General features: G+C 43.8%; 1 long non-coding RNA gene and 1 pseudogene across 4 annotated transcripts in view; one reads left to right on the top strand and one right to left on the bottom strand.

The window, feature by feature from the left end:
* Positions 1-16,600, bottom strand: part of LOC131518806 (uncharacterized) — a 48,753-nt gene that overhangs the window by 8,841 nt on the left and 23,312 nt on the right. For all 4 annotated transcript variants that reach the window (XR_009265288.1, XR_009265287.1, XR_009265290.1 and 1 more), the window contains 3 exons: positions 14,185-14,278; positions 9,679-9,727; positions 3,513-3,568 (listed from right to left, as the gene is read on the bottom strand). This is a non-coding gene — a long non-coding RNA (uncharacterized LOC131518806). The remainder of the gene's footprint in view (positions 1-3,512; positions 3,569-9,678; positions 9,728-14,184; positions 14,279-16,600) is intronic.
* LOC131484199 (5S ribosomal RNA) lies at positions 196-302 on the top strand (annotated as a pseudogene).

The raw sequence follows: 16,600 nt of genomic DNA, 5'->3' as shown, positions 1-16,600 counted from the left end.
CTTTATGGCCCCAAATATTATCTATCTTAGTTCCATGGGCACTTGAAAACAGAATGTGTATTCCGCTGTTGTTGGGTAGATTGTTCTAGAACATCTGTAATGTCCGTCAGATCTTGTTGGTTGATGGTGTTATTGAATTGTATATCCCTGCTGATTTTATGTCTAATTGTTTATAGTTGTTGAGAAAAGGGTGTTGTCTACAGCCATACCACCCTGAACGCGCCCGATCTCGTCTGATCTCGGAAGCTAAGCAGGGTCGGGCCTGGTTAGTACTTGGATGGGAGAAAAGGGTGTTGAAGTCTCCCAACTGTAACTGTGGAGATGTCTATCAGTTTATGCTTCACCTATTTTGCATCTTGTTATTTGGTGCACAAACATTTAGGATTCTGTCTTCTTGGTATATTGATTCTTTCACCATTATATAATACCCCTCTCTGTCCCTAGTAATTTCCTTTGTTATAAAGTCAACTTTGTCTAATATTAACATAGCCACTCCTGCTTTCTTTTTATTAATGTTTGCATATATTTTTTTCTATCATTTTACTTTTAGTCTATAATTATTATGTTTAACATTATGTGATATTTAAAATGTATTTCTTATAAACAGCATATAATTAGGTCGTGTTTTGGGGTGCCTGGGTGACTCAGTCAGTTGGGCATCTGACTTCAGCTCAGGTCATGATCTCATGGTTTGTGAGTTCAAGCCCCGCCTCGGGCTCTGTGCTGACAGCTCAAAGCCTGGAGCCTGCTTCAGATTCTGTGCCTCCCTCTCTTTCTGCCCCTCCCCTGCTTGTGCTCTGTCACTCAAAAATAAATAAGCATTTTTTAAAAATTAAAAAAAAAAGGAATACTCTGTGCTACCCCAGTAGTGCCTAGATGTAGACACACATAAATAAGACATATTTTTAAAAATTATGCCATGTTTTTATGTTATTTTTTTTAATGTTTACTTATTTTTGAGAGAAAGAGAGTGAGCAAGCACACAAGGGGAGGTGGGGCATAGAGAGAGAGGGAGACACAGAATCTGAAGCAGGCTCCAAGCTGTCAGCACAGAGCCTGATGCAGGGCTCAAACCCATGAACCATGGGATCATGACCTGAGCTGAGGTTGGATGCTTAACCAACTGAGCCACCCTGGTGCCCCTATTTTTAAAAAAATTTTTAAAAATATTTCTCAGTAGGGGCGCCTGGGTGGCTCAGTCGGTTAAGCGTCCGACTTCGGCTCAGGTCACGATCTCGCGGTCGGTGAGTTCGAGCCCCGCGTCGGGCTCTGGGCCGATGGCTCAGAGCCTGGAGCCTGCTTCCGATTCTGTGTCTCCCTCTCTCTCTGCCCCTCCCCTGTTCATGCTCTGTCTCTGTCTCAAAAATAAATAAAAAACATTAAAAAAAATTTTTAAAAAAATATTTCTCAGTAATCTCTACACCCAATGTTGGGCTCAAACTCACATCCATAAGATCAAGAGTCACACACTCTATGGACTGAGCCAGCTAGGCACCCCTAATTGGGCCATGCTTTTAAATCCATTCTGCCAGTCTCTTCTAACTGGTGTGTTTAGAAGATTTCCACTAATGTAATTATTAGTATATTAAGGCCTCAGTTTGCCATTTTTTTTTCTGTTTGTTCTCTCAGCTTTTCACTTCTGTTTTCTTTTTCCTGTCTTACTGTGCATTACCTGAATATTTGTAGAGTTCCATTTGAATTTATGTGTAGTGTTGTTTAGTGCATTTCTTTGTAAAGTTTTTTAGTGTTTAGCTATTTCATCATTTACACATAACCTATAAAGTCTCTTGGTGTTAACATCCTACCAGTTTGAGTTAAGTACTAAAATCTTCACACCCCTTTATCCTGCCTCATTCTAGTATCTTCTACAAACGCTGAGGACCACATTAGGTAATACTAAAGGTTTTGCTTCAACTGTCAAATACAATTTAGAAAACTCAGAAAGAGAAGTCTATGTATTTACCCATATTTTTGCTCTTACAGTGTTCTTTTTTCCTTTCTGATGTTGTAAAATTCAATTTCTTTTATTTCCTTTCTGTTTAGACAACTCGTTTTAGTCATTCTTTTAGGTTAGGGCTGCTGGAGACAAACTCTCTTAGTCTTCATCTGAGAATGCCTAGATTTCCTCTTCATTCCTGTCTTGCTAGGTTTCCCATTTCCTGGGCCTTTGGCTTGAGGATTTGTTTCTGTCTGTGTCTGTTGATGGTTCCAGGTTCCAGGCTTCTCCAGATCCAGTCTGGGAAGCATCAGGCAAAAGGAAATTCAGGAACTCACCGCCATGTCATTCTTTGTGTCCAAACATCCCTATCTGGTCCACCTTCTCTCCACCTTTTAGAATTTTCTTGTTTGTTCAGTGTATAGTCTCCGTATATAGAATGCCCAGGGCTTTCTAAGCTGTACTTAGCAGGGAAAATAAGGAAAACTATGTCTACTCCATCTTCCTGGAAACAGACACCCAGGAAATTATTTTTTTTAATACTCATATTTATAATGGCATTAAAATATGAAATACTTCAGAATAAATCTAACAAAACGTGTAAAATGGCTGTACAATGAAAAGTACTAAGCACTTGCAAAAGAAATTTTAAAAGCCTAAGTAAATGGAGTGACATACCATGCTCCATATTATCCAATATATCCATCCGATATTATTAAGATGATACTTTCCCCCACGTGAATTATAGATTTAGTGCAATCACAGTAAAAATCCCAGGGTTGTTTTTTAATTGATAGGCTGATTATAAAATGTATATGGAGATGCAAAGGATACAATAGCCAATTTTGAAATTTTAATAGCAAACAATCTTGAGAAGGAAAGACTAAGTTCAAGGACTTCTACCTGATAAAGACATACCGTAAGTTACAATAATCGAAAGAGTAAGACATTATCATAAGCATGAACAGGCAGATCAACGGAACAGAATACAGTCCAAAAAGAGAACCACACATTCATGGACAACTCATGTGCAACAAAGGCGTCAAGGTAAGTCAACAGTGACAGAATAATCTTTAGAATAAGTGGAACAACAGGCAGAGATCAACAAAACAACAAAAACCCCTTTGATCTATACACCAAACTACAAAATATTAACTCAGACTTTATTTACTTTGAGAGAGAGAGAGAGAAAGAGAGAGGGACAATGAGCAGGAGGAGGGGCAGACAGAGGGAGAGAGAGAATCCCAAGTAGGCTCTGCACTGTCTTCCTCTGCTCCTCCCCACTCCTGCATGCACATGCACACGCGCTCTCTTTCAAAATAAATGAACTTAAAAAGAAAGAAAGAAAAGTGCTTACCAGCATTCATCTTCAGGGGAATGCAAATTAAAATGACAATGAAATATACGCCCACTAAAATGGCTCCAATTAAAAAGAAGGTCAATACCAAATGTAAGCGCAACTAAATTTCTGTTTGGCACGTAAAACACCAAACTTTGGAAAATAGTATGATGGTTTTTTATAAAGTAGATGATACCCTTACCATGAAACCCAGAAATTCTACTCAGAGGTACTTACCCCACACATCTGTCCATTGTGTATGCCTGTTCACTGCAGCTTTGTTTCCGACAGCCCTAAAGTGGAAACAACCTAAATGTCCATCACCAGGCAAAAAGATATCCATACCCTGGAAAACTACTCAGCAATGAAAAGAAATAACCTAATACGTGCAAAAAAAACCATGGATGAACCTCAAAAACTTTATGCTGGGTGGAAAGAGCCAGATATAAAAGTATATACTATATGACTCCATGTGTGTGGAATTCTAGAAAAGGCAAAGCTAATCTATCAGTAGCAAAAACCAAAATGGTGGTTGCCTAGGGCCAGGATACTGGGGGGAGAGTGGGAATGACTGCCAAGGTGAGAAGTGAGAACTCTTCTTTGTGGTGGTTGGTGGCTACATGTCAAACTGTATCCTCAAAATGGATGCATTTTAGGGGGACCTGGCTGGCTCAGTTGGTAGAGTGTGTGACTCTTGATCTCAGGGTCACGAGTTCAAGCTCCATGTTGCATGTGGAGCCTACTTAAAAAAAAAAAATGGATGCACTTAATAATATATATGTCCTATCGAAATAAAGTTGATTTAAAAGACATTTAACTTTTTTCCTAATTTCTTCACATCTTTCTGCAAGATGTGATGCTGTTCCCACTCCTTGCTTCTAAAACACCGTCTTTGACTTCCTGAATATCATCTGTCTTGACTTTCTTCCTCCTTCTCCAACCACATACCTTAAACCTTTCCCAAACAGGTTTCACAATTTTGGCCAATTTCTCGAGTATTGTTTTTTCTCAGATTTCTGCTGCTCTCTCTACACACTTTCCTGGCTGACCTCCCCTACTCCCGAAGTTTTACATTAATTGATAACCTCTATTTGGGGCCCAGATCTGCCCCCTAAGCCGCTGGCCCACATTTTCCCCAAAGGCAAGGGAAACAGTTCCACCTTGAATATACTAGACACCTCCAACTTCACATGCCCTATACTGGGCTCATCACCAAACACTTCGGTGTCTCTTTAATGACCACTGAACCCCAGCTCAAGTAAGAAACTATGGAGTCTTCCTGGTTCCTCCATCCTATTCATTTTCCATCCAGTGCAAGTCTTGGCTACTCTATCCTCTAAGTTATTCAAGAACTTGTTTCCTTTTGGCCACCCCCACTGGCGTATGTCAGGCCCTCAGAGACTCTTTCCTACTCTATCACAGTAGCTTCCAAACTGGTCTCCCAATGTCTGGCTTTTCTCCCTAAATGCATCCCCCTAACCACAGCCAGATTACCTGTGTCATCCTCTTGACTAAAAACTTTCTAGAACATAAATTATCCATAGGTCTGGTTCCAAATTCCAAATTCGCATGACACTCACAATCCAGTCTCGCCCCCTTCTCCGATATTGCCACCTTCCAACACCAAGTTGTGACAACTCCGACATGCAGGGTGTCACATTATTTCTCATCAAAACGTGCTCTGGACGTGTCCTCTCTTCCCTGGGCTCATGATGTTTCCTCTGGAATTCCCACTCATCCTTCAGGACCCAGCTCCATATTCCTGCTCCATGAATATTCTCTGGCTCTCCCTCCATGTCCCTAAAGAACCCCATTTCTGCCTAGACTCCAGCATATGAGCACATATGACACTGTATCATAACTTTCTCCATTTGAGTGTCTCTCCCACCAGACTGACCTCCGAGATACTGTCATTCATCTTTGTCTCCGGGCCTAGGGCACACAGCACAGTGCTCAGCACAGAGCAGCGGCTCAATAAATGTTGGACCAATGGATGGATGGATGGATGGATGGATGGATGGATGGACGACTAAATGAATAAAAAAGGAAGCTCTTTGGCCCAATGGTTTCTACTTTGTCATATGATGCATCCATATGCACACGTTCACATCCATCTTCGATTCATTCCTTCTAAATATTCCTGTGATTTTCTTTTCCTTCCTGTTATATTTTATGAAAAACTGAAAATTCTCATACAAGCCATCATGAAGTGTTGGCCTGGTCAAGCAGTTGTCATGGAAACAGGAGACTTACTGCACAAGCAGTTCTAGAGACCCCTGATGCTCTTTAGATCATCGCTGTTTCTTCCTCCTCCCCCCAGCTGGCAGGAGTGCAGAGAACATCAATGAGGGCAGCCCGCAGTGGGGGGGGGGGGGGGGGGGGAGGGGGTGGAGTTCAGAACTTTGAACCCTAATTTTTCCTTGCAACTGATAAGTTCTAGGAAAAAATCCTGAAGTCATAAGGAGCAACAAAGGAAGAGGAGGCGGTGCAAAGACAAGTCTGGATTGTTTCCTTCTCAAGGGAGTGAAGCAAGGCCCAGCTCAAGGTTCAGTGTCCCCATGGAGCCTACCCCTACCCCAACCCTCAGCACACATTCTTAGCCCTTCTTGGCTCTCTTCAAGATTCAGTGAGCCTAGAAGGAATTTTTCAGCTCACATAGGCCCCTCCAGTCTGCTAAGAGTTTATCATGAGTTGACTCATAGACATGTCCCATCTTATCTCATCTAGACAAACCTCCTGGCCAGGGGCCACACCTTCTCTAGCCTCCCCCCTGCCCCAGCACCAGGCCACCAATCCCAACAACCACTGGAACTTGGCACCATGCACTATGCTTTATATTCATCGTGTCACTGAACTCTCCAGAGAGGACACGTGTGATGGTGGAAATGTTCTAGCTCTTCATTGTCCAGTACAGAGCCACCAGCCACAGGTGGCTACTGAGCAGTTGAAAGGTGGCTGATGCAACTAGGGAACTGATTTTTTATTTAATTGTAATTAATTTAAACTTAGATAGTCATACGTGGCTAGTGGCTGCTGTGTCACACAGCACAGCCCTAACTGCCCCTGAAGTGGGGATGATAATCCTCATTGAACCAGTGAATAAACCGGGGTTCTTGTGAGGTCTTTGTATCGGTACGTAAGGGAAATATTAGGGTTCTCCCAACCACTCAGGGGAGACAATGGAAACGTGAAATGGAAGGTCCCCTAATGGATGAGCTCAACACTACAAGGTCACCACAAGAAAAAAAGCAGGTCCCAGGTCTACACTGACGTCCATGACTGATGTTAACACACCAGAAGAAGGGCCAGACAACAATGGCAATAAGGAAAAAGGATGGTCAGACACACGCACCCTGCTCCATCACCAAAGGGCAGTCACCTCATGTACACATCCCAGCCCTGGCAAAGGGTCAGCCCAGACATGCCCACAAGTCTTCGGGCTCCCAGAGCTCAAGGACACGCATTGCTAACCAATTCCCCCTGCACAAATCCCACATCCCCCAGCAACGGCCTAATGATAATCAGGAGTCCCACTTGGCCCGTCTCCCAGAAGAGCGTGCTCGATCAGCTCCCAATTTCTCCCCAATTTCTCCATGTAAGTCTACGAGCTAGTGCTTGTTCCGGCGGCCTCTGCACCCTTGCTGATCACATGGTGGGGGGCGGGGGGGGCTCTGAGGACAGGAGGTGCGCTCCCAGAGCTGAGCTGGGTTTCTGAGCCTGCAGGAGATCCCGGCCGACAACTACAGCTGGCTGGCTAGCGAGATGCCCATTTGTCTAGGACCAGCTGATCTTTCCCAGGCAACTCCCCAGCTTTTCCGCCAGTCTCGTTTCCAGTTAACCGTACATGGCACTTAGCATGGAGCCAGGGTGCGCAGGAAGCACCCAGTGCTGGTTTGAGGCCCTCCTCTCCCAGAAAGCTGCCCTGAGCACGGGCCCACACAGACTCCTTTCCTTTCGACTCACAAAGACCCTTACTCTCACAGCACACTTGAGCTCTGGTCACACACTGTTCCCCCTACACACGCTGCCACACTCCTGGTCACCCTGAGCCAGGCTGGCCTGTCTTCTGGGCTCACCATGCTCACCCACGCCAAGGCGTGTACAAACTGGCCCTGCCTCGCCCAGGACCGTCGCGTGACAAGCTCCGCCTGGTCATCAGCTCTCAGCTAAAGTCTCACGTGCCCAGAGAGGCTCTCTGACTCAGGCTGCAGAAGGCACGCTCTTGCCCCCCAGCACATTGCCCCGTGTTCAAGCTCCCCGGAACCCTGTCACTGAAATGTTTCCTGTTTATTGTTTGTTTCAATCCTGTTGACTGGATTAAGTCCCGGTTCCACTTACTACCCACTGGGCTCTGTGATTTTCGCCAATAATAAAAATTATAGCTCAAAGTTCCTGAGAAGTTGTGACCTGCCAGGCACTGCTAACCTCCATTAATACTCCCAAAACCATGGGACGCCTGGGTGGCTCAGTCAGTTAAGCACCCAACTCTTGGTCTCAGCTCAGGTCATGATCTCGCGGTTCGTGGGTTCGAGCCCCACGTAGGGCTCTGTGCTGATGGTGTGGAGCCTGCTTGGGATTCTCTCCTCTTCTCCCCCACTCTCTCTCTACCCCTCCGCCCCTCCCCTGCTCACTCCCATGCTCTCTCTCTCAAAATAAAGAAACTTAAATTTTTTTTAAAAAATACTCCCCAAACCCTAGTGACGTAAGTGCTACTGTGACTCCAGTTTTACACGTGAGAAAAGTGAGACTCAGGAAGATTGAAGAACGTGCCCAAAGCCATGCAGAGAATCAGTGATAGAATGACACAAATTCCTCTGTACCACAGTGCCCTCACCCAGAACGGGAAGCTCGCCTCTCAGACGAATAACAGTAGAGAAGACAGTATCTCATAAAATTCCCATTAGCTTCTCCTTTCCCGCTAGGTACAGGATGTCAGGGCTGTCTGGAAGCCAGGGAGCTGGTGGCGGGCCTGCCGATATGTCCACCTGTACAGGGAGGGCCCTAGCTGGCGGAGGCATCGCTCTGCTGGCGACGGGGATTGTGCACACGCGAGGACCACATAAAGCACATGCTTAGGGACGACGGAGGCACACGGCCCTCTCGGGTTTAGAGCAGATGGGATTTTAATCTGTGCCTCTGTAGGCAAAGTTATTACATGAACAAGGAGGTACACTAATGCTCCCCTGGGGAGAAAATCAGTTTGGGGGATGTGAACTCAACTCCTCCTGCTGAGTGCTGGGATAGTAAGCTGGCCTGGAATAGAAGACCATGGGGGAGAAACAGAGCTCAGGAAGCAGGAGGAAGCCCACAGATCAGTCGGACTTGCTGCGGGCGGCGTCCGTCGGAGAAGAACGGGAACGGAGCTAGCCGCACACATCCGACCGCTGTGGCCCGCTCGCTGCAGAACAAGGTCACGGAAGAAATCGTGTATCTGCGTCTCCACTGCTACGGTATTACCGCTTAAGCGTCTCTTGAGTCCGTCCCAGGAAAGAGGTTTTCAGGGGATGATAAAAAAATGGTAGAAGGGATGGGGAAGGCAACCAAGCTCTGGGGATGCCCTGCTGGGAGGAGGGAGCCACAGAAGGAGCCCCAGAGTCTGGGAATGGCTCCCTTCCAGCCACGGGGTGACTCCTGAGCCCCGACACACTCGCTGGTGAGACCCCCAGATGCCCAGGGGGAGGCTGGAAGGCCAAACAGAGGTTTTAGCAGTCACCCCCTGCAGGGGAACACCAGTTTGGAGTGTGAGCCCTGCCAGCTCAGTAAACACCTTGGCTTTCTACTGACACCCCAAAAGAGCTGCACTGGAGGGGTAAAAACATCTCAAGGACTAAGGGATTGATCCTGCCGTTAAAGGTAAAACTATGATAGGCTGCCCCAGTCAACCCTAAAAACAAGCCACAAGATCAAAGTGGCCCGCCAGGAATTCAACCACCCATCCGGAGTCACTATGACCTGTCATCCGTAATGACCAGTAGATAATTAAATACATAAATAAATGTAATTAAATGTAAATGTAAATGTAAAATTAAATAAATGTAATTAAATAATTAAAGAGACATACAAAAAATCGGAAAATGTGATCCACTCCGCAAAGGACTGCCAGGCAACAGAAACAGGCACACAGACCCATACTGGAACTGGCAATCAAACTATTTCCTTATTAAAGTATAATTAATACACATCGTTACGTTAGTTCAAGTGGCAGTCAATCTTACAGCTACAATATCTTTTCTAGTACCATTTATAACATCTCCAAAAGAAAGAGGAGGAGGAGGGGGAAGAGGAGAAAGATCTAGATATAAATCTAATAAACTGTGTGCAGGATCTCTGCGCCACCAGTACAAAACATCAGTGAGAGAAATCAAAGAAAACCTAAACAAATGGAGAGAGATGTCATGCTTACGGATTGGAAGACGCAGCGCAGTAATGGTGTCAATTCACTCCAAACTGATCTGTGGATTGAACACACTCCCAATGATTATTCCAGCACTGCTTTCCGTAGATACAGACAAGCTGATTCTAAAGTATATGTGGAAAGTAAACACTAAAAAAAGAAAAAGAAAAAAAAAAAAAAAGCAGCGTGGGTGGCTCAGTCGGTTGAGCATCCGACTTCAGCTAAGGTCATGATCTTGCGGTCTGTGAGTTCGAGCCCCACATCGGGCTCTGTGCTGACAGCTGAGCCTGGAGCCTGCTTCGGATTCTGTGTCTCCCTCCCTCTATCTCTGCCCCTCCCCTGCTCACACTCTGCCTCTCTCTCAAAAAATAAACATTAAAAAAAATTTTTAAAGATTTAAATTATATGTGGAACTAGAGGAGCCAACAATTTTGAAAGAGAAAAACAAAATGTCAGAACTAATGCCACCTGATGTTAAGACTTACTATAAAGCTTCAGTAATCAAGACGGCATGCTTCTGGAGAAAGAACAGACACACAGATCAAAGGAACAGAACAGAGAGTCCAGAAATAGATCCACACAAATATGGTCAATTGATTTTTCACAAAGGGTAACTCAGAGGACAAAGTATACTTTTTTTCAACAAGTTGTACTGAACTATCTGGATACCCACATGCAAACAACCTCAACCTACACCTCACATCAACCACAAGAATTAACTCAAAGTGGATCATAGACGTAAATGCAAAAAATAAAACTATAGGGGCACCTGGGTGGTTCAGTCAGTTAAGTGTCCAATTTCAGCTCAGGTCATGATCTCACAGCTCGTGAGTTCGAGCTCCTCATCGGGCTCGCTGCTGACAGCTCAGAGCCTGGAGGCTGCTTCCGATTCTGTATCTCCCTCTCTCTCTGCCCCTCCCTTGCTCATGCTCTGTCTCTCAAAAAATGAATAAACGTTTTAAAAAATTAAGAAATAAATAAAACTAAACATAGGACAGAAACAAAACTAAACATGGGTCAGTCAAAGAGCTCTTACATAGGACTCTATACCGGGCCTCAAAACAATGATAAAGCGGACTTAATCAAGATTTCACTTTGCAAAAAGAATAAAAAGACAAACCACAGACTGGGAGAAAATATCTGGAAATGACATTTATAACAAAAACTGGTATCCAAGAAATTAAAGGCAACAAAAACAAAAGTAAACTTGGAGCACCTGGGTGGCTCAGTCAGTTAAGCGTCCGACTTTAGTTCAGGTCATGATCTTGCAGTTCATGGGTTCAAGCCCCACACTGGGCTCTGTGCTGTCAGTGCAAAGCCTACTTTGGATCCTCTGTCTCCCTCTGTCTCTGCTCCTCCCCTGCTCACTCGCATGCTCTCAAAAATAAATAAATATTTTTTAAAAAGTAAATAAATGTACTACATCCAAGTGAAAAGTTTCTGCACAGCAAAGGAAATCATCAACAAAATGAAAAAGCAACTTATGGGGCAACTGGCTGGCCTACTTGGTAGAACACGTGAGGCTGGATCTTGGGGTCTTAAGTTTGGGCCCCACGTTGGGCATAGGATTTACTTTAAAAAAGCAGGGGCGCCTGGGTAGCTTAGTTAAGTGGCTGACTCTTGACTTTGGCTCAGGTCATGATCTTGTGGTTCGTGAGATCAAGCCCCGCATCGGGCTCCACACTAAGTGTGGAGCCGACTTGGGATTCTCTCTCTCCCTCTCTCTCTGCCCCTCCCTGGCTCTCTCTGGAAATAAATAAATAGGTATTTAAAAAATTTTTTTAATGTTTTAATGTTTATTTTTGAGAAAGAGAGAGACAGAGTGAGTGGGGGAAGGGCAGACAGAGAGGGAGACAGAATCCAAAGAAGGCTCCAGGCTCTGAACTGTCAGCACAGAGCCTGACGCGGGGCTCGAACCCGTGAACCGTGAGATCATGACCTGAACCAAAGTCAGATGTTTAACCAACTGAACCACCCAGGTGCCCCCAAAAAACTTTTTTTAAAAGCAACCTACTAAATGGAAGAAATTATTTGCAAATCCTATGTCCAATAAGGGGTTATTATCCAAAATAGATAAACAACTCATACAACTACATTTTTAAAAATCCGAATAAAAACGGGCAAAGCATCTAAACAGACATTTTCCCAAAAAATACATACAGATGGCAAGTCAAAACCACAATGAGATATCCCCTCACACCTTTTAGAATAGCTACCATCAAAAAGACAAGAAATAACAAGTATTCGTGAGGATGTGGAGGAAGAAGACCACTTTTGTGTCCTGTGGGTGGGAATGTAAACTGGTACCACCACTCTGGGAAACTTTATGAAATAACTAAAAATAGAACTGTCATATGACCCAGCAATTCCACTTTATTTTGAGTGAGAGAGCACACAAGCAAGCGGGGGAGGGGCAGAGAGAGAGAGGGAGAGAGGGAGAGACAGGATCCCATGCAGGCTCCGTGCTATCAGCACAGAGCCCGTCTCAGGGCTCAATTTCACCAACTGTGAGCTCATGACCTGAGCTGACATTAAGAGTCACTCAACCGACTGAGCCACCCATATACATACCTACACGCATACACACACACAATGGAATTTTACTCAGCCATAAAAAAGTAGGAAGTCCTGCCATTTGCAACAACCTGGATAGAACTTGAGGGCCTTATACTATGTGCAATAGGTCAGATAGGAAAAGATAAATACCATATGATCTCACTTATGTGTGGAACCTAAAAAAAAACAAACAAAAACCTTGAACTCACAGATACAGAGAATAAAGTGGTGGTTAATAGAGTTGGTGGGGGTGTAGGCAAAATGAGTAACGGGGGTCAGAAGGTACAAACTTCCAGTTATAACGTTTTAAAGTCCTGGGGATGTAACACATAGCATGGGGACTATAGTTAATAATACTGTATTGAAGGGGCGCCTGGCTGGCTCAGTTGGAAGAGCGTGCGACTCTTGATCTGGATCTTGGGGTCATGAGTTCAAGCCCCACGGTGGGCACAGAGATTACTTAAATAAAAACTTTAAATAATAAAAATTAAAAAATAATAATATATTGCCTATTTAAAAATTGCTAAGACTGTAGACCTTAAAAATTCTTATCGCAAGAAAAACAATTGTAACTATGTGTGGTAATGAACATTAACTCAACTTATTGTGATGATTTCTCACTATTTCACCATATATAAATTATATCAAATCATTCTGTTGTACACATTATGTTGAACGTATAATGTTCTATGTCAATTATATCTCAATTTAAAAAAAAAAACAAACCTAGTATCCAAAACATATAAAGGACTTCTATCTCAAAACTCAACAAGACAAACCAAACCCAATTTTTCAAAATGAGCAAAAGATCTGGACACTTTGCCAAAAAAAGACATACAAATGGCAAATAAACATGGGGAAAAGAGACTCATTATTAGACATTAGGGAAATGAAAATTAAAACCACAGTGAGATATCACAACACACCTATTAGAATGGAGGGGGCAGGGGACCCTGGCCATAGGGTCCTGGTGAGAATGTGAATGAGGGACTTTCATGCTTAGGGGATGCAAATGTACAACCACTGTGAAACAGTTTGGCAGTTTCTTATAAAGTTAAACATACCCAAGGAGCCCCGGTGGCTCAGTCAGTTAAGCGTCCAACTCTTGATCTCAGCTCAGTTTTTGATCTCAGAGTTGACGGTTGAGCTCCATACACTGAGCATGAAGTCTACTTAAAAAAAATAAAAAATAGGGGCACCTGGGCAGCTCAGTTGGTTAAGCGTCTAACCCTCGATCATGGCTCAGGTCATGATCTCACAGTTCGGGAGTTTGAGCTCTGCATCAGGCACCTGGCACTGACAGTGCAGAGCCTGCTTGGGATTCTCTCTCTCTGTCTCTCTCTCTCTCTCCCTCTCTCTCTGCCCCTCCTACACATATTCACTCTCTCAAAATAAAGAAATAGACTTTAAAAAAAAGAAAGAAAATACAGCACATATTTTAAAAATAATAATAATAAAATTAAGGGGCGCCTGGGTGGCTCAGTCGGTTAAGCGGCCGACTTCGGCTCAGGTCATGATCTCACAGTCCGTGAGTTCAAGCCCCGCGTCGGGCTCTGTGCTGACAGCTCAGAGCCTGGAGCCTGTTTCGGATTCTGTGTCTCCCTCCCTCTGACCCTCCCCCATTCATGCTCTGTCTCTCTCTGTCTCAAAAATAAATAAACGTTAAAAAAAATTTTTTTTTAATAATAAATTAAAATAAATAAAAATAGGGCTCCTGGGTGACTCAATCAGTTGAGCATCGGAATCCTGATTTCGGCTCAGGTCATGATACCAGGGTCGTGGGATGCAGCCCTCCTTTGGGCTCCACACTGAGCAGGGAGGCTGCTTGGGATTCTTTCTCTCTCTCTTTCTCTCTCTGTCCCTCTCCCCTGCTCTCTCTCTCTTAAAAAAAAATAAAATTTAAATTAAAAAACAGAGTTGGGGGGCAAAAAAAATAGAGTTAAACATACCCTTACTCACCTTATAACTCAGCAATCATACTCCTAGATATTTATCCTAGAGAGAGAACAACTTCCGTTCACATAAAACCTGTACAAGAATGTTTGTAGCAGCACTGTTGATAATCATCAAAAACAGGAAACTGAAATTAGTGTTTTTTCTCTCCCAAAGATTTTTTTTAATCATGGCAGGATATGGTAAAATTAAACATTTAACCATTTTCACGTGGGTAGTTCAGTCGTGTTAGATAGATTCATATCGGGGCGCCTGGGTGGCGCAGTCGGTTAAGCGTCCGACTTCAGCCAGGTCACGATCTCGCGGTCCGTGAGTTCGAGCCCCGCGTCAGGCTCTAGGCTGATGGCTCGGAGCCTGGAGCCTGTTTCCGGTTCTGTGTCTCCCTCTCTCTCTGCCCCTCCCCCGTTCATGCTATGTCTCTCTCTGTCCCAAAAATAAATAAAAAACGTTGAAAAAAAAAAAAAATTAAAAAAAAAAAAAAAAAAAAGATAGATTCATATCATCTTGCAACCATGCCCAGGACTTATTTCATCCTGCAGATCTGCAACTCTGTACCCACTAAACCCGAACCCGTCCCCCCTCCCACCAGCCCCTGGCAACAGCCTAATTTCTGTCTCTATGTGTTGACTACTCCAGGTACCACATATAAATGGAATAACACAGTTTGTCTTTTCCTGACCGGCTTATTTAGTAAAATGTCCTCAAGATTAATGCATAGTGTAGCATGTGTTAAAATTTCCTTCCTTTTTAAGGCTGAATAATATTCTTCTGCATATATACACACACACACATTTACATATATATGTAAGATATGTATGATAGACATATATAAACGTGTATATATACACATGTGGGAATGTTATATATACAGACACATTATATACACATATTCTTTAATTTATTCATCTGTCAATGGACATTTGGGTGTTTCTGCTTTGGGCTACTGAGAATAATGCTGCTATAAATATGGGTGTATAAATCTCTCATCAAGGGGCACCTGGATGGCTCAGTTGGAAGAGTGTGCGGGGCACCTGGGTGGCTCAGTGGGTTAAACGCCTGACTTTGGCTCAGGTCATGACCTCACAGTTTGTGAGCTTGAGCCCCAGGTTGGGCTCTGTGCTGGCAGCTCAGAACCTGGAGCCTGCTTCTCATTCTGTGTCTCCCTTTCTGCCTCTCCCCGCTTGTGCTCTGTTGCTTTCTCTCTCTACACACACACACACACACACACACACACACACACGCACACACACGCACACACACAAAAGAGTGTGCAATTCTTGATCTCAGGATTGTGAGTCCGAGCACCACACAGGGTGTAGAGATTACTCAAAAATAATTTTGTTTTATAGTTTATTTATTTTGAGAGCAAGCAGGGGAGGGGCAAAAAGAGAAGGAGAGAGAGAATCCCAAGCAGGTTCCACACTGTCAGCACAGAGCCTAACACAGGGCTCGATCTAACAAACCGTGAGATCATGACCTGAGCCAAAATCAAAAGTCAGACACTTAATGGACTGAGTCACCCAGGTACCCCACAAAAATAAGTTCTTAAAAATATATATAAATATAGGGGCGCCTGGGTGGCTCAGTCGGTTAAGCATCTGACTTCAGCTCAGGTCATGATCTCACACTCCATGAGTTCGAGCCCCGTGTCAGGCTCTGTGCCAACAGCTCAGAGCCTGGAGCCTGCTTCAGATTCTATGTCTCCCTCTCTCTCTGCCCCTCCCCTGCCCATGCTCTGTCTCTGTTTCAAAAATAAATAAAAACATTTTTAATATATATATTATATATAATATATATATTATATATAATATATATATACACACACACACATGGATGTGTATACATACGTATACATATCTTCACAACCCTGCTTTCAATTCTCCTGGATATATACTTAGAAGTAGAATTGGATTTTTTCCATTTTTAGTTTTTTGAGGAACCACCATACCGTTTTCTGCAGCAGCTGCATAATTTTTTGCATTCCCAGCAGCAATACAAAAGGACTCCAATTTCTCCATATCCTTGTCAACACTTGTTATTTTCTGTTGTGGTTCTGACTCGCATTTCCCTGAGTGATGACGAGTGATGTTGAGCATCTTTTCACGTGCTTGTTGGCCATCTGTATATCTTCTTTGGAGAAATAGCTATTCAAGTACTTTGCCCATTTTTCAATTGGGTTATTTGGGTTTTGTTTCATTTGAGTGTACAAGTTTTTTTTTTTTTAATTTTTTTTTTAACGTTTATTTATTTTTGAGACAGAGATAGACAGAGCATGAACAGGGGAGGGGCAGAGAGAGAGGGAGACACAGAATCTGAAACAGGCTCCAGGCTCTGAGCCGTCAGCACAGAGCCCGATGCGGGGCTCGAATTCACGGACCTGAGCTGAAGTCGGACGCTCAACCGACCAAGCCACCCAGGCGCC

This window comes from Neofelis nebulosa, chromosome 8, assembly GCF_028018385.1.
Source record: "Neofelis nebulosa isolate mNeoNeb1 chromosome 8, mNeoNeb1.pri, whole genome shotgun sequence".
In the NCBI taxonomy this organism is placed as follows: domain Eukaryota; kingdom Metazoa; phylum Chordata; class Mammalia; order Carnivora; family Felidae; genus Neofelis; species Neofelis nebulosa.
Note: the sequence above shows the minus strand (reverse complement) of the source record. Positions and strands in the feature narration are given on the sequence as shown.